The sequence below is a fragment of the Pinus tabuliformis genome, chromosome 1_2 (genome assembly GCF_031772625.1).
Source record: "Pinus tabuliformis cultivar Carrire ecotype Pingquan chromosome 1_2, CPIR1, whole genome shotgun sequence".
NCBI classification, from domain to species: Eukaryota; Viridiplantae; Streptophyta; class Pinopsida; order Pinales; family Pinaceae; genus Pinus; species Pinus tabuliformis.
The window spans coordinates 1,296,640,828-1,296,668,085 of NC_142298.1; the positions used below are offsets into that span (position 1 = coordinate 1,296,640,828).

Below are 27,258 nucleotides of genomic sequence, written 5' to 3' on the forward strand. Positions count from 1 at the left end.
TGATCACAAGATCCAGCCTCCGTGAGAACTCCTTGAACATTCACTGACCTCAAAACCAGTGTTATGAAAATCGCGATAAAATGAAAAAATCACGATTTTTTCCCTCTGCCGATAAAATCGCGATAATTAAACGAAAAAAATTGCCGGATTTTTATTTTGCCATTTTTTATTGAAAAAATCGCGATAAAAACTTAAAAAATCGCGGGGGTCGCAATAGCATAGTTTTATAACGTTTTTTTGGGTTTTTTCATGCAATTTTTTTTTAAAGAAACAAATAATTTTTTAGTGTGGCAGCTTAATGATCAAGTCTAGGCCCTAGTATGGATATGTTATTCATGGTAATGTTAAATTCTTAAAGTAAAAGTGACATTCTCCTTAATCTTCATTTTCATCTGTTTACTTAAATTTTTAACATTACCATGAAATGACTCAGGATGTTTGAGAGTGGTTCTAGCCTCATTGGATTTCATATGGAGAAAGTAGAATTTTAGATTTCATTTGTAATCCAGCAGACTTATCAGTTTTTCAGGATTTCAGGATTGGGAGATTCTAATGTTTCCAGGTGACACCACCTGCCCGGGCTACCCCTGCCACCAGTAGAGGACATGGTCTACCTCCTATAGCTCCTACTTCTAGTTCTTCAGCTTCTAGAGCACATCAGACTCCACTGCCATCTCCACCAGCACAGGCACCAGCATCTACATCTAGAGGGAAAGGGAAAGCTGTGGCATTTTCTCGCAAGAGGGGCAGAGGAAATCAATAGGATTAGACTTTCATTTTATTGTATATGACATTATGACATGATGAGATACATTATCATATTTTTTGTTGATATTTTGAGGCTGAGTTGGGACTCGGGAGTCAGGACTTACTATTCAGGACATGATTCAATGTTATGTGTGATTTTAGCGCTAGAAATGATATTAAACATCTTATATATTAGTTTTTTTATCATATTTATGTGTCAATGTATTTATTTTATGTTGTAGATAGTTTAGATATTAAAAAAAAAAAAAAAAAAAAAAAAAAAAAAAAAATATTTTTGTACCAAACGATATTTTCTCGATAAATCCGATTTTTTCCGATTTGTTCCCCGCGCCGATTTAATCCCAATCACGATTTTCACAACATTGCTCAAAACCATGTCGTTCAACAAAGATTTTTTATGTCTCTCACAAGAACAAGCGTTACAACTCTCCCGTATACGGCCCCTCTTGCAGATAGCGGACACGCTAGTCATGAGATTAATTAACAAAAAACAACATTGCATGGAGAACACATTCTTCGTACTTGTCAACTATCCCTGAAGCAAACGTCGACTTGTATCTTCATCAAATTCCAAACTTCACACATCGCAAACCCAACACACTACTGTAAAATATGCAGCGACAAACTACAGTCTCCCTGCAAACAAATTACATTCTCCCTATGCCCCTGGACCCTCCCATGAGAGAGTTAGCCCAGATAGGTTCCGATACTATATTAAAAATGGTTCCGATACTATATTAAAAGTGGTTTAGAGCAGTCATATATTTCACACAAAAGTGTATGTATCAACACATCGATTACATTTAGAGATTACTATATAATATAGATTACATTTAGAGATTACTATATAATATAGAGTTGGTGAGATCTCATTTATTCCTAATTTAGAGAAAAAGGTTGAGGTTGAGAAAAATTTTCAACCATCATTTCAAATATAAAATGTAAACGTTAACTCCAAGTGGCCTCCCATTACTATTTACAAATATAAAATGTAAGCATGGCCTCCCATTTCTATTTAGATGGTGCTAATAGCAATGGTGCTTGTGGAGAGTTGTTTGTGAAGTTCCTTGTGCGACCGTTTGCCATTGCAGAAGAAGAGGTTTCTGAGTACCAAAACCAGCGGGAAGCTTTTGAGGACGCAATGGGTATTCAAGTTATTTCATATGCAAAGACAGAGTTGAAAATGGGAGTTATCTCCCCATCTGAATTGAGGACCATTTGTGAGAAAGGACTTCTATTACTTGCGATCCATGAGATGGAGGTAATTCTTTGGCCATTTTTGTTGAAGTTGATTATTCCTTCTAGTTACACGGAAGCTATTGCTACGTTTTGCAGATGCATTTCAGAGTTATTGAGGCGTCGAACTGTAACATAAATGAAATCACATGCCAAGGGCATTGTCACTTTTAACTTTAAGAGTATCGCTTCCTGTCGCAGTGGTCTTAATATAAATCCATTGGAGCAGATTGAAGAGGCAGAAGATGGACTTTACAAAGATTTATACTCCAGGAAGCCTTTACGAATTAATAAAAAAAGCTTCATTGACTACATCTTTACACTCGCCCGTGGCCGCATATTTTGATTGTCCCATGCAGATACATACAAGTTTTGGAGACAAGGACCTAGACCTAAGACTTGCAAACCCTCTTCATCTTCGTCCAATCTTGGAAGGTGATTGATTCAAAAAGCATCGCATTGGGCTTCTTCACGCGTCCTATCCCTACTCCAAGGAAGCATCTTATTTGGCTTCTGTTTATCCACATATCTACTTGGAATTTTTCCTAGCAATACCAAAGCTCAGTGTTCATGGGATTCTCTCTTCAGTTAAGGATCTTGTAGAACTATGCCCACTAAACAAGATGGCGTTTAGCATAGATAGATATGCATTTCCCGAAACATACTATCTAGGTGCAAAATGGGCACAAAAGGTAATTGTATATGTTCTTTCTGATGCTTGTGATGGTGGAGATCTCTCTATTCAAGAATATATTGAAGGCGCAAAGAATGCAATCAATTTCTATGAGCTGGATCAAAACAATATACAAAATGTGATATTTGAAGTGGATACTTCAGTGACTAATTCTCAGATTTTGGATATAGAAGGCAATGAAGGAAAACCTAAGTTTGTTCGTCTCCTTTTGGTCGATGCTTCAGGTCAGCAAAGATGTCGAGTTGTTTTGTATATATATATATATATATATATATATGCATGCGCACATATCACCCCCTGCCCAAAAACAAAGCTACAAGAAAATTTTTTACGCTTGGACATTCGCATTTATAACAGTTCTTAAAGCTTATGGCTTCGTCAAATACCATATGTGGGAAATCAATGGAAGTTTGCATCGTTAAACCGTCTTTGTTGAATATCAAGGAAACTGAAGATGAGTATGATTCGAATGCAATAAATTCTACTTATTTGTCAGCAGTTGTGTGCCCTTCACAACTTTTACCAGCAGGCCAGGCTCTGTCTCTTTTCTTCAAACTCATGGATACTGGAAAATGTATAAGACTCAATGCTTCAAACAATTATATGAACTAGCAATTTAGAAGTGACGTGAAGCTCAGTCCTCCCAGTAGCAGTGAACCATTGATTGATGTCAGTAGTGGACCTTTTTTGAAATTTGAAGTTTCATTTAGAAGAAAGAAATTTGAGTGATGATCAAAGGGATGGAGAATATAACTTTATTACATAACATTTGTGGAGTTCATTAGGTCAAGTTGTTGTTTATTTGGAGATTATGGGTGTGGGAGGCCAGTTGAGCTTATTTGAGGGTGGTACCGAACCTTGGATTGTAGACAATTACACTCGTATGGCCAAGCACCCGTCTTCTCGGGTAACATCCCAGGACGCTGGAGTATCAACGAGGTAATATAGAAGCAACACTTCAGGTATTTAAGGGGATAGATATAAATACGAATAGTGCGAAAATGAGGCAATAAATATTTGAAAGGACACAGAGGTTGTGAAGACGAAGAGAGCACTCCCACACTAGATCTGGCAATGCAATGTCAATGCAGGCTGACAATTTACTACTTGAGGACATTCTTCTAAAAAAAAAGTCACTGCAAAAGCTTGGACTGGCTAAAGAAGCTGCTGAACAGTACAAATTTGTGTTTAGAGACAGTTGAGTTTGCACTACCTCATGGCATGTCTGATGCCTCTGGAGAAGAGTGAGCAAGGTAGTGGAATTACTTCCAGAACTTTGGAAATAGGCAGACTTGCAAGCTTGTTCCATGAAGCAATAGCTTCTTATAGACGAGCTTTAATTAATCCTTGGAGACCATATTTTAAATGATCAACCCGAATGCAAGAGGAGTTTGTTATATTCTTGCTTTATGGTGGTATTGAAAAAAGTCCACCAAGTTTAGGATCTCAAATCGAGGGTGCATTTATTCCTATTGAAGAAGCAATACTCTTGTTATTGGTCCTCCTAAAAAAAATTCACTTAAGAAGGTCCGTGGGATCCTTCAACCATGGATCACCTTACTTTTGCCTTGTCAATGTTAGGAGAGTTTGAAACATTAGCTGAGAAAATCGAAGAAGTGATACCTGGTATCTACAACAAATCAGATCAATGGTATACCCTTCCTCTTTGTTATACTGTCGCAGGTCAGGATGATATTGCTTTGAATCTTCTGAGGAAGATTTTAGGCCCTTTTAAGAAGCCTGATCATAGCCTAGCGGCTGCAAAATTATGTGGACAAAGTTCAAACTATGCTCATGAAGGTGTGCATTTTGCACATAGAGTATCAGAAACCTATGAATATAAATTTGATCACATGAAAAGTGTTGCCAACCATCTACTTGACGGGGCCCTAGGGAGGATAGCTAGATCTGCTGAGTTTGGCTTTGAAAGAACCAAGATGCAACATGAGGCTCTTATTTCTTTGGAAGAAGCTGTGGTATCAAAAAATGAAGATCCTGGGGTGATATTGAGTCTTTGGTTGGAAAATATTGAGCAACGTAATCTAAATAGAGCATTGGACTGTGCAAATAAGTATTTGGCTATGATGACAAGGGCTTCATCAAAAGGGTGGAAGCTTTTGACCCTTGTTTTGATAGCACAATAGCATTTTCCTGATGTTGAAAGTATCATTAGGTGACAGGAAAATGGAAACAGGGAGAGTTATTGCGTTTAAAGGAAAAATTGCAGATTGCTTAGGGACAATCTAGGCATGCTTTTGAAACTTATATGCATCTTCTTGCTCCCGTTCAAGCTCAAAGGAAGCCTATGCGAGCTGGCAACTCAAAGCTAAAGGATGGAGATGACAGAGTTCTAAAACTTGAGGCATGGAAAGATATGGCATGATGGCGACCTTTGCCTTGAGAAAAATAAGGCTATAAAACCACATCCTTCTATCAGTCGTCATTCTAAACGATTGTTGTACGAAGGACAAAGCTTATACAAGGAAGCCTTGGTGGCCTTTTTTAATTCCCTAGAAATTGAACTTGATCATACACCGAGTATGATTTCTATAGCTTCAATACTAAGAAAACTTCGTAGAATTTCATAATGGATTGGATGAACCATTCAACAGGATTCCAACAGGGCTTTCTTCATATTCATTTGGGATTCAGGGACTTTAATGAAAGAAGGTTTACATTATAGTAGTTTGTTTTGTGGGATGAATGTGACAATGACGCTGGGTTCGGTTACTCAAGATGGTAGAACACCTATACATTGGAAAATTTTACCCGCGCGTTTGGGATCTTGGTATCGATATGCAGGTTTTGGATTGTTTAATGGAAAACCATTTTTGGAAGGGAGAACTGTAATTTCTCTTTTCAAAAAGACATTTTAATTACTCATTTTCACTAAGGTGAAATGAATAATTGATTTAAAATGAGGTATAAATGGAAAATTAATAGTATTTTGTTGATCCAAAGTATAAAGGAAAAATTAATATTAGTTTAATGATCCATGGTATTGACCATGGTATTTGGAGTTCCATGTTACCCAGAAATTTGGTATTCTATTGTTAAGCTGAAATTTGGTTTTGTGCCACTCTGAAATTTGGCATTCAGGCTTAAATGTGGCATTCAAGATGAAATTTGGTGTTCGGCTAAAATTTGGCATTCGCGTAGAAATTTGGTATTTGGTTAAAATTTGAGGTTTGTGGAGAACTTGGGGTTACTGAATTTGAGGTTCAGATTAGAGTTGGCCAAGGAAGGTCTGTATTGTATGAGCTAGAATGGGTTGCCTATATTGTATATTGTAGGTAGGTGGGTTGTTTGTGTAATAGGCTTTATTTTAAAAATTCTTTTAGCAAAACCTTGTAAGAAACTTTATAAAAAAAATCCCCCCCCCAACACAATCTACGCACATAAGATACCACGAATGCTTTGAACCATTACCCATAACACTATTGCAAATTTTAAATGATAATAACCATAACCCATATAAACTCCATATGGGATTCAACCAAAATATAGTTTTATTAATATATTTGGCCCAAAATATTAATGAATGAATGAATGAAATTTTAACGTCCACGAGACTAGCTATAGTCCATGGGACCACTAGCTTCCCTGTTTTTTGTCTTTTGCAATTAAATCCTCTTATTATTCAAATTAATGAAGCGCTAACCCAACATTCTAACAATCCCCTCACTGAAAAGACATTGCCAATGAATCGATGTTAACATACTATTGTAACTATCTCCGATGTCTCTGAAAGCATCACATTCCAAAATGAAATGTTTTTCCGATTCCACTACCGAGAAGTGAAAAAAGTACACACCTGCTCTTCCCAAGCTTCTTTAGGTCTTTTCCATCGACTTGTTTCGCACTGTAATTGATGCGAGTTAGTTCTTAATTGAGCAATAAAAATCTTTTCTCTCCATGGAATCCTAGCTCCAATGTACTCTTTTTGTTGGAGATCACATGTGGGGTTGAATTCTTGAACATTGTACTTCTTCTTTCTACCCAACTCTTTTCCACATATATGCTTATGAAACTTCTCCATAACATAACTCTTCAAATCCTTACTATTTGTGGGACATGCATTGATGTAAATATTCCATTTTTGCATCCATTTGTTGTTTTGTCTCATCCATGATTTATTTCTTTCACTCATTCCTTCATTGAAGATAATTTTAGGTCGTCGACCTTCTCCCATTTGCTCAATTCTCTTAAGATACCTTATGAGATACACCATAGCAATTGCTTCGATGGAAGTTTCTCCTGTTTCACTCAACATTATCTCATAAGAAACTTAACTTTTTATTTTAAACTTGTTCATGATCAAACGTTTTTGGATTTTCTCAATTTGTTTCCATTTTAAGATAGGGATGTTGCTAGCCCACAATTCACACCCATATAATATCACTGGACAAAGTGGAGCTCAAAAAGAACTTTAATTGTTTTCCAATCCCATAACCCTGCCTCTCTACATCTGTTTTGAAGAGCATATAATGCATTCCACCCTCCTAAAATTATCTTCTTTCTGCAATGCTCCCAATTAAGCTTGTTGTTGAAATCAATCCCGAGGTACTTGTATTCATTTACTTCTTCAAGAATGTTGCCCTCAAAGAAGAACGTATGTTGACTCTGCGTCTTTTTATTTGAGAAAATCATTATTTTGGTCTCCCTGGTATTGACTTGCATCCCCACTACTTTACAAAAATTCTCAAGGGCATATAGGTGCATCTGCAATCCCTAGGTCGATTTAGCAATCAATACAAGGTCATCAGCATATAAAAGAAGCTTTATCACAAACTCCCCCAATCGAACACCATCCCCACGTTACAGATTTAGCCACTCTTCCAATTTATCAATATATATACCAAAAAGAGTAGGGGATAAAGGGCAGCCTTGTTTGACTCCGATGTCACTTCTAAAGCTTTCTAAAATTCCTAATGAAGTTCTAATTTTGACTTTCACCTCTTCATACATCCTATGGACAACAACTCTATAATGCAAAGGAATTTCAAGTTCTTCCATTTTACTCCATAACTTATCTCTAGGGACTGTGTCAAATGCCTTTTTGAAGTCAACAAAGCAGCAAAATACTTCTTCTTTTCCCTCCCAACCCTTTTCAATAATGTGTCTCAACATGATACCATGATCTACTGTAGAATGTTTCGGCCTAAAACTTGCTTACCCTTTGCCCTCTTATCTTTGACTTCCGCCCACTTACTGATTCTATTTTCCATCATGTCGCTGAACAGTTTTGCAAACAAAGGATTGATCATAATGGTTCTATAGTTGGAAGGATTATTAATGTCTAATGTCTCCACTTTTAAAAAGGGGTATTGCTAGACTAGTTGTCCAATCTCTTGGGAATCCTTGTTGAATGACGTTGTTGAATATTTCCATGATGTGCGGTGCAAGAATGTTCATTCCCCACTTTAGATATTCTACTTGAAGTCCAACCAAGTCTTTTGCCTTTCCTATTTTCAACTTCTTAATCCCTATCTCTACTCCCTGTAATGTGAAAAGCTTTGTGGTTGTGTTGTTCCTAGGAGGAGGCTCCTCTGTTTCTTTCTCATAGAGTTGTCTTGCATAGTCAAACTATTGATTGGGTGTAATATTATTTTCAATTTGCTTATTCCTTGGTTGAAGTTCCTGCCAAAAACGCTTTGGGTGATTCTTGCCTAGATATATTAACTCTTCTAGCCTTGTTTGCATGAACTCACCTTTTTTCTTTTTTAAAATCTGATTATATAACTGTACATTCATTTTCTCCTCGCATGCCCTTTTCAAGGTTTTCCTTGCCATTTTGCATTCCTCATCAAACCAAGCATTTACAAGAAAACAATTTGATTTAGATTTCCTATTTTTTTCTCTTTTGCACTTCTCAAGTGCACTTTGAATTATACTTGTTAACTCATGACTATTGAGGCTTTGGGAGCCACTCTTCCCTTTCTGAATTGATCTCTCCAACATTGTTTTGAATATAGTGCAATTTTCTTGTGTTAGAAGAATTTTGCCCCTTGATATTGATTGTCGAGAACATTGGGTTTTCCTCCTATGTTGAATTTCTTCTAACCAAGATAACTTTATATAAATTGGGTTATGGTCTGATTTTAAGTCCCACATATGCTCTCCAATCTTAACTTCATCTATCCTTTCTATCAAGCTTTGTGAACAAATAGCATAGTCAACAACACTTGCCCCATTGTATGTGTTGCAAGTGAACTTCCCAGACCTTTTCCAATTATCTAGACCATTGCAGATAATTAAGTTGAAAGCATCACACAACATGAGCAACTCCTTTCCAAAATGATTGCTAACTTTGCCATCTTCTGAACATCTCAACCATTGGGGATTCTCCTCTTCAATGAGCCAAATAGGATTGTGATCCTCTTTGCAACAAAAAATACTAGCTTGTTGATTTGTTGTTCTATCATTGAAATCTCCCGCTAAAACAACTTCCCCCTAGTGAGAATATACAACAATATCTTGCTTTAAAGCTGCATATGGGTCCTTGCTATCTAGCCCCTTATTTTTGTAAGTTTTTGAGACTTGAGGTGCAAAATAGCAAGCTGCAATTATTATGTGGTTCTCATTCTCTATTATTTTGAATCATAAATATTGTTTATTTGTATCTTCTTTCATAAATTGTATGTGACGACCTTCTTTTTCTTTCACTAAAACCAGTATTCCTCCATACCCTTTGCCATTTTCTGTTGCCTCGTTCCAAACTGCTAATTTCAAATAACCATCAAACATATGAGTTTTACAACCATCATGTTCATGAGCTTCTGTGAGACAAATTATGTCTCTACCTTCTGCAATAGGCCCTATCCCAGGTCCCTTCCTCCAAGGGTAACCTCTACACTTCCAACAAACTAGACTTAGGTAGACATGGGTATGATTTGATTGCTACGCGGCTTGGCACGCAAGACTCAAATTTGAGTCTTCACCCCTTTTCATCCATGTTGATCCCTTTGTTTTCCTCCGTATTATAGAATTAATTGTTTTTTCTTTACTGCCAAATTTTTGCCCTGCTTTGTCATGAAGCCCAAACATTGCAATAACCGCTTCTTCTCTTCTCCCTCTTGTTGTTTTCTAGTTAGATCTTCATCTAAGAAGAAGTGTGATCCTTTCAAGGTTTCTTTTTGCTTAAGAGATAGTGTTTGTCTTGCACACTTGCCATGATGACTTTTATGGGTCGAGACCCCTCTTCACATATTTTTCCCACCCTTCTTGCTTGACAAATTTTTCCTCTCCAATGTAATTTCTCTTTCAAAATGTCCCTTGTCAAATTGAGGGTGCTTTCATTCTTTCCATAGTCACTTATTCCTCTTATAATAAAGTTTGTTTCCCTATATTTTATGTCTTTGTGTTCTCTTTCCTATGCTCTACGAGCACGCACTTCTTCTTTTTCCTCCATCCTTATGTAACCATTAGTGTCCTCAACTCTCGTTTTAATTTCTTTTGGAATGTTTGTCCTCTTGGTCTCTTTTGCAACAACAGAGATCGTTTACAACAGCAGTTTGACTTTTTTGCAGCCTCCTAGTGATTTAACAATTGGACGTATTGATGGGTCCCTCACTGCTTCAAGACACAGACGTTCGAACTATTCCACAACTTTGGGCAGCGTATGTTGTGATGATGTGGTCGCAATGGTCACACTCAGCTACTCGGTGGATGTGCAGTGGGGAAACTATGTTGCAGACCCAGGGAAGCCGACGATTTCTCAGCCCAACCTATGCGTCCTACGCCATGGATCTCATCCTCCTCACTTGGTGTAATGGCACCACTTCTGTGTTGTACGGGGACTCCACAATGCCTGCATTCTGATTTCCTGGTTGATGGTGCACCCGACGGCCTCCAACTCATAATCCAGAAATAGCTCCAAAATCAAAGTTGTCAGATTGATGTGAAACTAGGACAAAATCGTAGTGTTCGTTGCTCTCATTCCAATGGTGTGAATGACACTCCAATATGAGTTCGTATGAGGGAGATATAGCTGGTCAAAGTGGGCATGTGGATCAGGTTTAATGCTCCAACAAATTGACCGAGTCTAGTACATGGAACTTGGCTCCCGAAAGCGGGTGAATTTGTCAAACGATTAATTTGCCTAATAACCCCTCGTTTCGGCCAAATCGACAAAAGCATCATATTATATAAACAAAAACAAAAAAGATATAAAATTGTGGGATGGCAGGCCACCAGCCCCGCCAACCCCCCAACGGTCATGTGTTATATTTAAACATAAAATATTTTATGTTTGGGAGGAAGGTCACCCCCGACACTCCCGCCGGCCCCGCTAACTAATTGTCGGCATAAATATTGGTGGATGATATATGTTAAACCAAAAACATTTACATATAACTATAACCGGTGCATATGAAAACGAACTTTGGTTTAAAAATATATAATTGTTGCAATATGTTAAAACCAACATCCAATATGGGTAGGCAGGGGCTTGAACCCTGCCCGCCCCACAACCAACCTCAATTGTTACCCATTGCGCCAATGGATATGCTCCTTGGCAATTCCACCGCCCACACGTATTTAACCCTTACTCACCATTTGGAAGGGAGGAGCGCCAAGCCAGCAGGGGAGCATGGAGGAGAGGGCCAACAGAACCACGAGCCCATGGAACCATAACCAGGGGCAGAACCTTGCCCAGAAGTTGCAGTGGAACCATGAACTAGGATTCTATTTAGATGCCAAAAAGATTCATTTGAGGACCAAAGATGCCAATGACAGAATTTGACGAGTGGGTAGTGTTGGGTGTGGAGCCTGATTATCTTCTATATTCAAAGGTATCGCCACATTGGACCCTAGTTCGTAATGGGGTGGCAACGCCGCCCGTAAAATATTCACTACAGAGGGGGTCCAGGGTGGGGCGGCTGCGACCTTTGGGAGCCCCCCCTAGTGGAGGGATCGAGAGCAGCGCCCCTGAAGCTAAAAATAAATGTAAAATTGCCTTGTAAAATGTTGTAATTTCATAGTCAATCTGGGTCATTCATTAGGCGGAGATCTGACTGTAGAAGTTCTGTTTAATTTAGGGTTTTTTGGCCTAGAAGGCAACCCCTCGCTATTTACGAGGGAATTGTATTACGTCTATATATATTTGTATTCTGAGTGAGGAAAAGAGAGGAGATTGAGAGCGAAGAGGGAATTACATCGTCTGTTGTAGGTTGTATTTTTTCAGTTTGTTGGATAATATAAAAGGAAGGACTCGTTGTTTCTCCGTGGACGTAGCCCAAACTGCGTGAACCACGTATATCTGCGTCTTTCTTGTTTTATGCATTTTCTGTGTTTATATTTCTACAATATTTTATGTGTTTCATTTCTCTGTAATATATAATTTTCTAACAAATATTCCATTTGAACAGCAAAAATGCAGGTGTTCAGCGACATAAAATCTTTGAAAAAACTTGTGGAATCTAAAAGATTCCCTTGGAGGCTAATTTTTTCCAGTGTCGAAATTATGCCGAATTTATAGTAAATTTTCACAAAATTTCACAAGGAGTGCGGTGGTGTGCTCGAAATATTCATCCAAGCAAGGGATTTTCCGACCATTTTCAGGAATGAATCTTTGAGGGAATCTTCAAGATTCTCGAGGGTCCCTAATTTGACGGTGTTAGAATTATACAAGTTTATAGTCGATTTTACACCACTCATCAACATGAATTCAGTGGTGTAGGCCATTTCAGCAATTGAGCTTTACATTTTTCGGCCATCTTCGAAAGTGGAGGTATATGATGCAGTTATGCCATGTATTTCTTCTTGATTTGTTGAGACGATGTATTTATTGTTGAGATCCCTGATTGTCGTTATGTTGATGGGTACTTGTTGCCACATCATGTGAGATTTGTTTAGCTTGTCACGCTGAAGGACTCATTTGAGTGAGATTTCCTGTAGGGAGAACGTTTCGTGGAGAGACATGCCATTATGGTTGAGGGTATTTATCCTTGTAATGACAAAGAACATGCCATGTACATCATCATCACTTGTAGCAATTAATGAAGCGGCCTCCACTCTCTTGACACCAAGCCCGGAGGCATAGCCTACACTCGGTGAACTCTGTTATCAATGTGTTTTGTGTTCTTGATTTGATGGTTGTCTTTATGATTCATCTTCTTTACAATATGCACATGTGTTTACTCTATGCTCTTTTAAATGAAATTATGCTAACATCATAGAAGTAAAAGATCTTGGTTAATTCCGGTAGCTGAAGAGATCTGAATCAACAATTGTCACCCTTAGTTGCTTGGTGGATGTGCAGTGGGGAAACTATGTTGCAGAACTAGGGAAGCCGGCGATTTCTCAGCCCAACGTCTGTGTCCTATGCCATGGATCTTTTCCTCCTCACTTGGTTATTGTACAGGGACTCCACAATCCCTGGATTCTGATTTCCTTGTCAATGGTGCACCCTGTGGCCTTCAACTCACAATAAAGTGAGATGACTCCGCGGTTGTCGAACGATGTAGGTAGTTAACCCTGCGCCAAGCAGTTGGTCAACTCGCTACAATCGGAGGCCCTCCCCAAGGAGATGTTAAGACCGTGTTCATCTCTCACTGGTAAAGAAGTTGATCCACTGTTAAAAAATATGACAACAAATTAATGTAAATAATAATTATCTGAGAAAATTTACTTTACCGTTCAATCAATTTTCTAACGAAAGGAAGTTATGTAACGAAGTAGCCCATATTAATTGGTGATTGCTTGAGAGGCTGAGTGTAACTTGGCGAATCATTTCTTGAGCAATACGATTTCCATTCCCTTGCGCCGCGGAGGTTTCCTTGACACACTGTCAGGGTTTTACCATGTAACTCCGTGTGTTAATGTGTGTGATTTCAGTTTCTACATTTATGCATTTCTTTCTTGTTTGAATATTAATGACTCTAATACCAACAAGTGGTATCAGAGCTCAAGATGAGAAGGAGCTAAGGACTAAGCCAGGGAGATATCAAAGAAGAGCCCAGGGCCCACAAGAAGTTCAGAGTCGACACCGAGAACCTACGAAACCACCGTTTTTAAATAAATATTTGTCTGCCATCGTGCGTGAGACAAAGTCACACAAAAATTTAGCGCTGACGTCGGAGCCGTGTTAAGAAGTCAGCACAAAGTCGTTATTTTTTTTTTAAATGAGTCGTTAATCGATTGATTCATCATTGACCAAATCAGAGCCGCCAAGTCGTTGTGGAGAATTGTGAGCTATTTCCGTTGTGGAGAATCATGGAGTTGTTGTTGTGGAGAATCATGGGCCTGCCAATTGAACCATTCTTGGAGATGTCGTATGTTTGCCATCGTTCTAGCCACCAAGTGTAGCAGAGCCACATTCTTGACTGCCGGTAGAAATCTGCATTCAGGACCGCCAGAGCGAGCCGTCAAAGTCCTGTCGGAACCGTTGTCCATTGGTCTAAGAGCATAGAGAGATCGTTCGATTGAGGGAGCCGCAGAGGGGTCGTTGAAGCCAAGACCACTCGACTAATAGTGATTCGAGGGAGCTGCGGAGGGATCGTTGAAGAGCCTAGACCATCCATTAAGAGTGGGAGTCTGTGTGGCAGAGGAAAAGAACTATCGGTTGAAGAGCTTAAGCAGGTCAACCTTGCCAAGAAAGGCAAATCGATGAATCGATGAGAGCCACTGTCATCATAAGAAATAAACTTATTTGCAGAGGCAACATTCTTGATACAGAAGCGTATTTACAGAGTTGTTGTCGGGTATTTTTTTTTATTTTTGACAGCAAAAAATAATTTGTTTATTGAAAGTTTAAAATTTTGAAACTATCTCAGAATATTGCTGAATGAAAATTGGAGTAGGGTTTAAAGTTTTAAAAAAAGGAAACCCTAGTTAAAGAAACCATACCAAAGAAACTGTAGAATTAAAAAATGGAGAATTTCTAATTGGAGGATTCAACAGAATTTTATCATTGACCAATCTAGATCTATCTTAACTCTGAATCTATCAAGCACCAAGAAAGATCAAATATCTCGAGGTGCAAACCTCTTTTTTTGAATGCAAAACCTAAGGAAAGGTTTGCACCTTGAAATATTTGATCCCTCTCGACGCTTGATAGATCCGGAGTTAAGATGGATCTACGCTAGTTTTAGTCGTATGCAGCCAAAGAAAATAAAACCAAGATATGGTCAATTTTTTCAATAATATGTAAATTCATCTAATATTAATATAATCATTTTAAATATGATAAATATGTCTCATATTAATTTGGTCATTTTGATTTTAAATTTTCTTAATTACCTCATTTTGTTGAGATAAATATTGTTAATAACTTTAATGATGAAAAAGGACAAAATACAATTTTTGAATGTAAAGTGACAATGTAATAGTGTTGAATGATAAAAAAGTGAATAATGACAATATAGTCAATTAAAAATAGTCTTCATTGTGATTAATCTCAAACTATTTTCTTCTACTATTCTTATTGTCACCCTTGTTACTTTTGTCATCTTTTCATATAGATTGTTATTTTTTCATATCTATTATATGAAAATGACAAGTTAAATCGTAAAACATTTAAATCTTTAGCTCGAGCTTTTGTACTAAACATCATACCTTGTCTCTCTTTCTCTCCGACATTAATAGCTTGAATTACTATAACACAAATATCAATATACATTGTTAATAATTTTCTGTGTTTACATTGAAATCAATGCACAATGTTAATCCAATCACTTTAAAATTAATGTACCATCATACATCCAATTACATCAAATCAGAAATCAACATCTACATTGAAATCAATGCATCTAATGCAAGCAATCAAATAAGATTAGAAAATAGCATTTACACTTAAATCAATCCATTTAATGCAAGCAATCAAATAAGATTAGAAATCAACATTTACACTCAAATCAATGCATCTAGTGCAAGTAAGCAAATAGGATTATAAACCAACATCTACACTGAAATCAATGCATCTAGTGCATGTAAGCAAACAGAATTATAAACCAACATCTACACTGAAATCAATGCATCTAGTGCAAGCAATCAAATAGGATCAGAAATCACCATATACACTAAAATCAATGCATTTAGTGCAAGGAAATCATCTACATTGAAATCAATGCATCTAGTGCAAGCAATCAAATATGAATAGAAATCAACATCTACATTGAACCCAATGCATCTAGTGCAAGCAATCAAATAAAATTAAAAATCACCATCTACACTGAAATCAATGCATCTAGTGCAAGCAATCAAATAAGATTAGAAATCATCTACATTGAAATCAATGCATTTAGTGCAAGTAATCAAATATCATTAGAAATTAACATCTACACTAAAATCAATGCATCTAGTGCAAGGTATCAAATAAGATCAGAAATGAATGTCTACACTGAAATCAATGCATCTAGTACAAAAAAAATTCTTCCCTCTCTCCCCTCTCCATCTATTTCTATATCTCCCTCCATTTATCTTTATTTGTCTCTCTATCTCAACCCCCCATACACACATGCTGTCTCACTCCATATCTATCAATCTCTCTGTCCCTCCCTCCCTCTCTCCATCTCTTTCTTCTTCCCTCTCTTCACTTTCCATCTATACCTCTATCTCCCTTTGTCTCTATTTATCATCCCCAAAAAATACACTCTCTTTCTCCAATCTATCTATCTATCCCTCCCTCTCTCTCTTTCTCTCTCTTCCCCTTTTCTCCCTCTCCCCTGCTTCTATCTCTCTTCCCTCTTGTTGTCCTCTCTCCCTCTCTCTCCATCTTCCTTATCACTCCCTCTCTCTCCACCTTTCTCTCTCTATTTCTTTCTTCTTACCTCCCTCTCTCTCCCCCTCCAACTCTATCTCTCTTTCCCTCCCTCTCTCCACTCTCACATCCTCTATCTATCTCTCTCTCTCTCTCTCTCTCCCTTTCCAACTTTGTTACTATATCCCTCCCTCTCTCCTCTCCCCCATTCTCTCCATCTCTCCTTCTTTGTCTCTTTATCTCACCCCCAAACATACACACTCTCTCTCTCCATATCTCCCTTGTCACTCCCTCTCCCTCTCCACTTCTCACTCTTTATGTATTTCTTCTTCCCTCCCTCTCTCCCCCTCCAACTCCAACTCCATCTCCCTATCCCTCCCTCTATCCTCCTCTCTCTCAAGTCCACTCTCTCATACTTCCTCTCTCTCCCTTTCTCTCCTACCTCCATCTTCCCTCATCACTCTCTCTCTCTCTCTCTTTCTCTATCTCTCCCTCTGCCCTCCAATCCTTTCTCTTCCCCCATCACTCTCCTCCTCTCTCTCAATTCATGTCTCTCGTTTTTCCTCTCTCTCCTTTTCTCTCCTACCTCCCTCTCTCTTCCCCCATCACTCTCCTCCTCTCTCTCAAGTCATGTCTCTCATTCTTCCTCTCTCCCTTTCTCTCCTACCTCTCTCTCTCTTCCCCATCTCTCTCTCTCTCTCCACTTATCACTCTATGCCTTTCTTCTTCCCTCCCTCTTTCCCCATCCAACTGCATCTCTCTATCCCTCCCTCTCTCCTCCTCTCTCACAAGTCCTATCTCTCATCCTTCCTCTCTCTCCCTTTCTCTCCTACCTTGCTCTCTATTCCCCCATCTCTCTCTCTCTCTCTCTCTGCCCTCCTATACTCTCATTATCTCCCTCCATCTCTCCTTCTCTCTTTCTGCCCTCCATCTTTGTGCCTCTCTCTCCCTCTTACCCTTCTCTACCTCTCTCTCTCCTCTCTCTCTCTTCATTCCTCCTCTCCCCTCTCCTTCAATTTATCTCCATCACTCCCTTGTCACTCCCCATATCTCTCCATTTCTATCATTACATGTCTTTGTTCTTTCCTCCCATATATATCTAGAGTTAATATATACCATGATATATTAATATTTATTATAATATAACAAATTTAATATTATATTAATCCAAAGTTTTTTAATTTAATAATATTATAATATATTAATATGAATATTAAATTCAATAATAATAATAATAATAATAATTGTATTTTAATATTAATATTAATATTAGTGTTAATAATGTTTTTTTGCATGGTATTAACAATAATTTGGCCCATAGGCTTCACCTAAATAAAACCTCTTTTTTGAGTGTTAGTAAGAATAAAGATGTTTATGGAGTAAATATAAAAAGAGCTTTTATTTATTTACCACACCTTTGGTTTATTTATATTTTTATTTATTTATCATATCTCTTTTATTTACTATGGTATTTGTCCCATAGGCTTGGTATATAATTAGATGTTGATTTCTAATCTTATTTGATATATTTTTATTTATTTACTATACCTTTTTATATCTCTGTTATATTTATTTATTTACCATACCTCTTTTATAAATATGGTATTTGGCCCATGGTATTAATAATTATTTGTCCCGTGGTATTTGGCCCATAGGCTTCACATAAATAAAAACCTCTTTTTTAAGTTTTCTTAAATATAAAGAAGTTTATGGAGTAAATATAAAAAGATGTTTTACTTATTTAACATACCTCTAGTTTATTTATATTTTTGTTTATTTAGAGTAAATATAAAGAAACGTTTTATTTATTTAACATACCTTTGGTTTGTTTATATTTTTATTAATTTACCATATTTTTATTAATTTACCATACCTTTTTTTTGAGTGTTCGGAAGCCTCTTTATATTTTAAATTTATATTGTATTTATACATAATAATAATTAGATTGATTTTTAAATAGGGTCGACATTAGTTTTAAAATGTTAAATGTTAAATGTTAAACATTAAGTTTACATGTTTACATTTTTACGTGAGATCTACCCCCATACTGGGTTGTAGAGCACCTCTCGACGCAATAAAATATTTGAAAAAACCCGTATAGATAGAAATGGCAAAAATAACTAATGCTAAGTTTGAAGTGGAGAAGTTCACCCGCAAGAGTAATTTTGCATTGTGGAAAATGGAAGTAAAGTATTTGTTGGTGCAACAAGGGTTGCACAAAGCTTTAGACAAGGTTAAAAAGAAACTTGTTGGCATGACAGATTTGGATTGGGAGGACTTGGATGCCCGAGCTCTCAGTACCATCAAGTTGTGCCTGGCAAATGAAGTTCTCTTCAACATTGTTGAAGAAACCTCAGCATCAGGTTTGTGGGTAAAATTGGAAACACTGTATATGACCAAATCTTTAACCAACAGAATTTATTTGAAGAGACAATTGGATAACCTTCGAATGAAGGAGGGTACTAAAATTGGAAAACACTTAAATGTTTTTAATACACTTATTTGCCAATTGACAGACATCGAAGTTAAATTTCAAGAAGAAGACAAAGCTATTACCTTGTTATGTTCCTTACTTGAGTCTTGGGATCACTTTGTGATTTCTATCAGTTTGAGCACAATCGAATCTTTGGAATTTGATTGAGTTGTGGGAGCTCTGTTATCTGAAGTGCGGAAAAAATCCAACATTGAAACTTCCGCGCCATAAGCCATGGTAGCCAGAGGTCGGTCCAAGGAAAGAGGGGAGAAAGCAAGAGGTTCTTCCATATCAAAATCAAAAAGCAAGAAGTGTAAAGCCAAATGTTGGTGTTACAACAAAATAGGGCATCTCAAGAAACACTATTGGAAAAGAAAGGAGTCTGTTGAAAAGCCAAAGAAAGAAGCAAATCAAGTTGAGTCGAGCATCATTGATGAAGTTTTATCTGTTGAATTAAGTATGGTAGATGAAGCTTTACCTGTTTGCAATGTCTCTCATAATTATGAAATTTGTTGTTAGATTATGGTGCTTCTCATTACACGAGTCCGCATAGAAATTGTTTCACTTCATAAGAAGTTGTGAATGGTAGTTCTATGTTTATGGGTAATCATGTAGCTTGTCAGAGTGTTGGGATGGGAAATGTCAAAATTAAAATGTATGATGATATAATTAGAACATTCACTGATGTTAGACATGTACCTGAGTTGAGAAAGAATTTGATTTCTTTGGGAGTATTGGTGATCCAAATGGATATTGGTGGCCACCCACCTATTCCACCTAGACCCCCCAGTCAGTCTCATATGTTTCCTTAATTGTAGCACAGTTTACTATTTTTGGCAATTTTTCGGACCCTGAACTTCCAGAGCCATTTTGAGGCCCTTAACGACGTTTTTTGGGGAAAATTCCTTAGCGGTTGCTTTAGCAGTCACATTGATAGCTATAGTCCTCGAAAAGATCTTTCCAACAAGGTATCATACGCGTCAAACGGAGATAATATGACCAAGTTACGACCTCGGAAAGTTGGCTGCCCAACTAACCCCAACGGGGCCCATAAACTCTTGGTGTTACATCTCCTTGGGCTAGGGTTTTGGTTGTTTAGATTTTTCTCTTATTGTTCAATAATAAAAAGGCCCTTGAGCCTCATTGTAACTCAGTTCAGAGGCATGTAGCCGCCACATCTCTTCTCAGATATAAACTACCATCGCTCGAGCTATCTTATTTCCATTTTGTTTGTAAGCATAGTTTAGTATTTTTCTATTAATGAAAGGAAGTGTTTTTCTGCTGCATCTCTGTGTTTATAATTATCTTTGTAAGTTGTTGCGTCCCTGTTTAAGTTCGAATTAGTGGTATCAGAGCGGTCTACTCTTTCTCTATTTTTCTTTGCATGTCCCCAACGAGGTCAGGGTATAAAGAGTTAGGGCTCGATCTAGTTGAACCATTGCAGGATCAACCTCTCAAAACTCGACGACATACCATGGTGGAAGAAAATAAAGACCAGGGGGCAGAAGATCCTTTCAAAATGTTGCTCAAGGAAGCCCTCGAGCGACAGAGAGACATGGTGATGGATAATTTTGCCCAGATCCTTCAACAGTTACCCACATGCAATGCATCTTCATCCAGTAGCTACTCTGGAGGCGCCACTCCTTTTAAGGTACAAGTTAACTTCGATATTCCCATGTTCGAAGGCCTGATAGATGCAGACGTTGTAGATAAATGGTTAAATCTATTGGAAGTATATTTTTCAGTTCATGACTTTTCTAATCAGGAAAAGATTACGTTTGCACTTCTCAAAGCCGCCCCACACATCAAGGACTAGTGGGAAACCTACTGTGAACAAAAGGACGAGAGTGAACCCTCCTTGTTTCCAGTTGCACCCACATGGAATTCTTTATGAGACACCATCAAGGAACAATATTAACCTGTCGGGAGCTATGAAGATAAATACATAAAGTGGACCACGCTACGGCAGGGAAGGGACCAAGATGTGCCAGAGTTCAAAAATACTTTCCATACCCTTCGCACGAAGCTGGGTATCAAGGATACTGAGCGACATTTGGTGCTAAAGTACCACAGTTATCTACACAAATACATCCAAGATGAGATGGAGTTCCTGAACATTTCCTCGCTCGGCACAGCATATAAATACGCAATAAAGATTGAGCAGAAGTTTAAACAGAAGAAGTGGGACTTTGGATCTGCGAATCCAAAGCAAGGAAAAGGCACCCCCAAACCACAGAACAAGGGACCAAGCCAAGGTGGGGCTACCCAAGACAACCCGCCAAAGCCGCAAGCAAAGAACAACACCACAAAGACAATGAAAGACACGAGAAAATGGTGTGAGTTCCATAAGAGCTCCACCCACAATAAAAGTGAGTGTCAGGCCAAGAAATCACTGGTGATTGAGCTAAAGGCATCCGAATCAAACGCAGGTTCCAACTCTGAATCAGAACCCGATAAGGGGAGTGACAAAGGGAAGCAGATCATTGATGTGGAGCCCAATGCCACCATGGACACCACAAAGATCCAGAAAATTGAGCCTAAAGATCGTGAGGAGGGGGAACGCCTCTTCCACTTACAGATGTGGGTGAAGGGTTCTCTGTTGTAGTTCATTGTCGACAGCGAGAGCCAAAAGAACCTCATTTCAATAGAAGTTGTGAAACGGCTGGGCCTAAAGACTACATCACATCCATAGTCGTACACCATCAGGTGGCTTCACCAAGGACGAGATCTTCGGGTTAGCTAGCAGTTTCGCCTTCCCTACAGCATCAAGCCCTTCACGGATGAGGTACTGTGTGACGTTGCTCCTCTTGAAATCTCTGATGTATTGTTAAGAAAACCATACATGTGGAAGCGACATGTTGTATATGAGTCTAGACCTTGCTCTGTGATTATTACTTTGGCTAATAAGTTGTACAGGATACCAAATGTAGCCCTGCCTACCTCCATCTCTTTGATCACTGCAAAGCAATACAGTAAGATCATTTCCCAGACCAGGAAATTTGTTTTTCTTATGATTCGCCCCCAAGGAAAGAAGAAGGTTGTGGCCACGAATTCCAGGCAAGGCTCCTCTGCACAGCAGCAGCAGATGGAAAAGGTCGTGGAAAAGTACAGGGATGTTTTCGCCTCACCCACAAGGGTACCTCTGCACTGTCAGGTCAAGCACTCCATCAATCTGACCCCGGGCGCACCACTGCCCAATGGACCGATCTATCAACGCTCTGTTTTGGAGAATGATGAGATCAAGAGGCAGATTCAGGAACTACTGCAGAAATGGCACATCAGGCTAAGCTCATCACCCTGTGGGAGCCCGATTGTATTGGTACAGAAGAAGGATGGGACTTGGAGGCTCTGTATTGATTATCGATCGTTGAACAAGATCACTGTCATGAATAGGTACCCAATCCCGCGGATTGATGACCTTCTAGACCAGCTCAAGGGGGGGAAATATTTCAGCAAGATTGACTTGAAGTCAAGTTATCACCAGGTGCCTATAAAACCCTCTGATGTGTAGAAGACTGCCTTCAAATCCAAGAAGGGCCTTCTCGAATAGTTGGTCATGTCGTTCAAATTGACGAACACCCCTGCAACCTTCATGACACTAATGGAAGACATCTTGCGGCCCTTCACCAATGCATTCGTGGTGGTATATTTAGATGACATCTTGATCTTCAGCTAGAGTTGGGAAGAACACCTCCACCATATTCGACAGGTCCTTCAAACCCTTCGACAACACAAGATGTGTGCTAACTTGGAGAAATGCACCTTTGGCCTGACCCAGGTTCAATATCTAGGGTACATCATTGATGAGCAGGGTGTACATATGGACCCATCCAAGATACAAGTAATTCGGGATTGGCCAGCGCCAACCACTCTAACAGAGCTCCGCAACTTTTTGGGACTTGCCAATTTCTACTGTAGGTTCGTGTTGGGGTTCTCTCACATCACTTGGCCTTTAAGTCAAGTCACCAAGGGTGGAGCAAAAGCAAAGTTCTTTTGGTCGAAAACCCAACAACGAGTGTTCTCCGAGTTGAAGAACCACCTCTGTTCTACACCAGTGCTCACATTACCAGACCTGTGATAACCATTTGAGATCGAGACAGATGCCTCCGACTATGCTATTGGTGCGGTTCTTACTCAACATGGGCATCCAGTGGTTTACCATAGTGAAAGTACCCCACTTATGAAAAATAAATGTATTTCATTGTGAAAGCCTGTTGTCAATGGAAGCATTACATTCTGGGGAAGGAAACGATCATCCACACAGACCACCGGCGTTTGCAGTTCATACAGACACAAGGGAAGTTACAGAACGATCGCCATCAGAAATGGTCCACCTATCTGCAACAGTTCCATTTGAACATTAAGTATAAGAAGGGCAGCACCAATAATGTCGTTGGTTGCCTCAGTTGACCATTGGTCATGGCGCTAATTACTGTGCTCAACTCCTGTGGACACGAGACATCGGGGTGGCTGCATCTTTACAAGAGCGATCCAGAATTCAACAGCTATACCAGACACTCCTGGAAGGGGAGCAAGTTCCAAATTTTCACCTCCAGGATGCACTGTTATGCCACTTGGGACACATGTGTTCCTTTAAGTGAGTGTGCCAAAATGATTTGGGAGGCACACTACAGTCGGGTCGCTGAACATTTCGGAGTAGAGAAAACAATGGTGGTATTGCAGAAGTATTTTTATTGGCCGAAACTTCGTCAGGATGTTGAGAAGTACATTAGATCCTGCACTGCCTGTGCCATTTCCAAACCAACCATCAAGAAGAAAGCCCAATATACTCCTCTACCTACTCCTAGTCGGCCTTGGAAATCTGTCTCCATGGATTATATGTCAATCATTCCTTCTACTAAGCATGACAACAATTGCGTTTTCGTGGTGTCGACAGATTCTCTAAGATGGCCATCATGGTGACCTGCAAGAAGAGTATCGCAGTAGAGGCCACTGCTAAGCTCTTCTTTGAGCGAGTGTAGGTACACTTTGGGATCCCAGAGTCCATTATCTCAGATCGAGACAACAAATTCTTGAGTGCATTTTGGTCAAGTCTCTAGTCGATGTTGGATACAAAACTTACTAAGACCACGGCTTTCCATCCCCAAACTGATGGCCAAACAGAGGTTGTTAACATGATGGTCGTACACATTCTGCGCATGTGCAACTCAAAGCATCCATGTACATGGGATGAAAGTCTCCCCTATGTCCAACACAGCTTCAACAGAGCTCTCCACAGCTCAACATGCCACAACCCCTTTCAGGTAGGGCTGGGATTTCATCCATTATGCCCCACTGATGTGGCCCTACCATTTGCAGCCACTTAGGTAGATACGGCTCACATGTAGTCCGAAACTGAAAGGGCTAACAGCTTCAATGAGCACATTCAATGCATCTGCCAATAGGTCCACACTATATTGGACAGAGCCAATGCTAAGTACAAGCAATGCCATGATCAACATCGAGTGCCGCATAAGTTCCAAGTGGGCGACAAAGTTTGGCTTCATTTGCAGACGAAGTGTCTTTCTTGACCCCACCGCAAGCTTCACCCGCTCTGATATGGTCCATACACCATCACCAAGGTCGTCCGTGACAATGCCTTCGAGCTCAGCGTCCCACCGTTCCTTGGTTTGCACCTAGTATTTAATGTAGATCGCCTTCGGCCTTACTTTCCACAATTGTTGGACACATCTGACATTGCAGAACAACTCACACCAACAGAGTTCAACCCAGACTGCATGGAACAGGCCACAACTGATTAGATCATGGACACACAGATCAAAAACACTCGACAACAAAGGATACAGCTATATCGAGTTGTCAAAGAAGGCCAACTCCTTCACCAGGGCAAGTGGTTCACCAGGGACCAGGTTCAACAAAAATTTCCTCATCTCATGGAGGCTCTGCACGCAATGGGGACCATTGCTTCCTAAGGGGAAAGGAATGATCCAGGTGGATATTGGTGGCCACCCATCTATTCCACCTAGACCCCCCAGTTAGTTTCATATGTTTCCTTAATTGTAGCACAATTTACTATTTTTGGCAGTTTTTCGAACCCTGGACTTCCGAAGCCATTTTGAGGCCCTAAACGACGTTTTTTGGGCAAAATTCCTTTTTGGCGATTGCTTTAGCAATCGCATTGGCTGTTGTATTCCTCGGAAAGATCTTTCCAACGAGATATCATACGCGTCAAACGGAGATAATATGACCAAGTTACAACCCCAGGAAGTTGGTTGCCCAACTAACCCCAACGGGGCCCATAAACTCTTGGTGTTACATCTCCTTGGGTTAGGGTTTTCTCTTATTGTTCAATAATAAAAAGGCCCTTGAGCCTCATTGTAACTCAGTTCAGAGGCATGTAGCCACCACATCTCTTCTCAGAGATAAGCTACCATCGCCTGAGCTATCTTATTTCCATTCTGTTTGTAAGCATAGTTCAATATTTTTTTATTAATGAAAGGAAGTGTTTTTCTGTTGCATCTATGTGTTTATAATTATATCTGTAAGTTGTTGCTTTCCTGTTTAAGTTCGGATCAATTGGACTCGAAAGGTTACAAGTTTACAAGTCAAAATGGAGTGCTAAAAGTTTCAAAGGGCGCTCTGGTTGTTTTGAAGGCAGAGAAGATCAGGGATATTTACAGACTCAAAGGTTTAAGGAAGTACTCAAGTCAATGAAGTAGCGGTTGTATTTGAGAAGGAAGAAGAAAATACTCGCCTATGGCATTAGCGATTGGGTCATATGAGCGAGAAGGGTCTTCAGGTACTGATGAATCACAAATTGCTTCCTAATTTGAAATCCTTGAGGTTGGATTTTTGTAAACATTGTGTATATGGAAAATAGTGTAAACATAAATTTAAAACTGGAAGTCATAATAGTAAAGAAATTTTGGACTATATTCATTATGATCTTTGGGGACCATCTCCTACTGTATCTTATGGAGGTGCATTATACTTCGTAACATTTATTGATGATTTCTCCAAGAAAGTCTGGGTCTATATGTTGAAAAGAAAAGTTGATGTATTTAATGTTTTTAAACAATTTAAAGCTATGGTGGAAAAGAAAACAAGAAAATCAATTAAATGTTTAAGAACTGACAATGGCGGTGAATTTACTTCCTTAGAATTTGAACAATATTGCAAGGATGAAGGGATTGTTAGACATAAAATTGTTGTTTATACTCGGCAAAAAAGGGTTGTTGAACATATGAATCAGTCTCTTATGGAAAGAGCCAAAAGCATGATCAACAATGCTAACCTGCAAAAGGAGTTATGGGAAGCAGTGTCTATTGCTTGTTATTTGGTAAACAGATCACCCTCTATTGCCATTAATTGTAAAATTTTTGAAGAAGTTTGGTCGGGTCAATCTTATGATTATTCACATTTAAGAATTTTTTATTGTGATGCCTATGCTCTTATTCCAAAGAATCAACGTTCAAAGTTAGACCCAAAAGAAAAATGTTATGTCTTTGTTGGGTATGACTATGTGGTGAAATGATACAGGTTGTGGGATCCTTCTTCATGGAAAATAATCATTTGTAGAGATGTAACATTTGATGAATCCTCTTTTAAAATCAATGTTGCAAAAATTGAACATGAACAAGCATCAACAAATTCAATTGGAAGCTAAACCTTTTTCGGAAAGTCAAAAGGAATGAGAGACTTTTGAAGAAAAAGGTGAAGAAGATGCAAAGGAAACTGTAGAAGTTCAGGAACCAGATCAGCAACCAGTCACTCTAAGGAGGTCTACAAGGGAGAGAAAAACACCCAAAAGGTATCAAGATTTTGCTTCATCTATTGTATTGAAGATGGGGAACCGCCTTGTTACCAGGAAGCAGTGGATGATGCAAATAGAAAAAAAATGGAAAAGGGCTATGGACGAAGAAATGGACTCCTTAGCCAAGAACAAAACTCGGGATCTTGTAGAACTTCCTGAAGGGAGAAATGTTGTTGGATGCAAATGGGTCTTCAAATTGAAGCGAAATGTTGATGGAAGTATCGAAAAGTATAAGGCGAGGCTAGTAGCAAAAAGGTATTCTCAGGTTGAAGGTATTGACTTTCATGAGATTTTTTCACCATTTGTAAAACTTGTTTCTATCAGAATTGTGTTAGCACTAACTGCATTACTTGATCTTGAGTTAGAACAGTTAGGATGTTAAAACAACTTATCTTCATGGAGATTTGGATGGAGAGATTTATACAACCGGAAGTTTTGTACAAGGTTGCAATAGATAATTAGTTTGCAAGCTCGGGAAATCATTGAATGGCTTGAGGCAGTCTCCCAGGCAATGGTACAAGAAGTTTGACTCCTTCATGGTAAGCCAAAACTTTACTAGAAGTGAGTATGATCATTGTGTGTAATTTAAAAGTTTCAATGGCATATTCATTATC

At 38.9% G+C, this 27,258-nt stretch overlaps 1 pseudogene; it reads left to right on the forward strand.

Annotated features, from left to right (window-relative positions):
- Positions 1–2,627: 2,627 nt before the first annotated feature.
- Positions 2,628–5,286, forward strand: LOC149210979 (protein NPG1-like; annotated as a pseudogene).
- Positions 5,287–27,258: the final 21,972 nt, after the last annotated feature.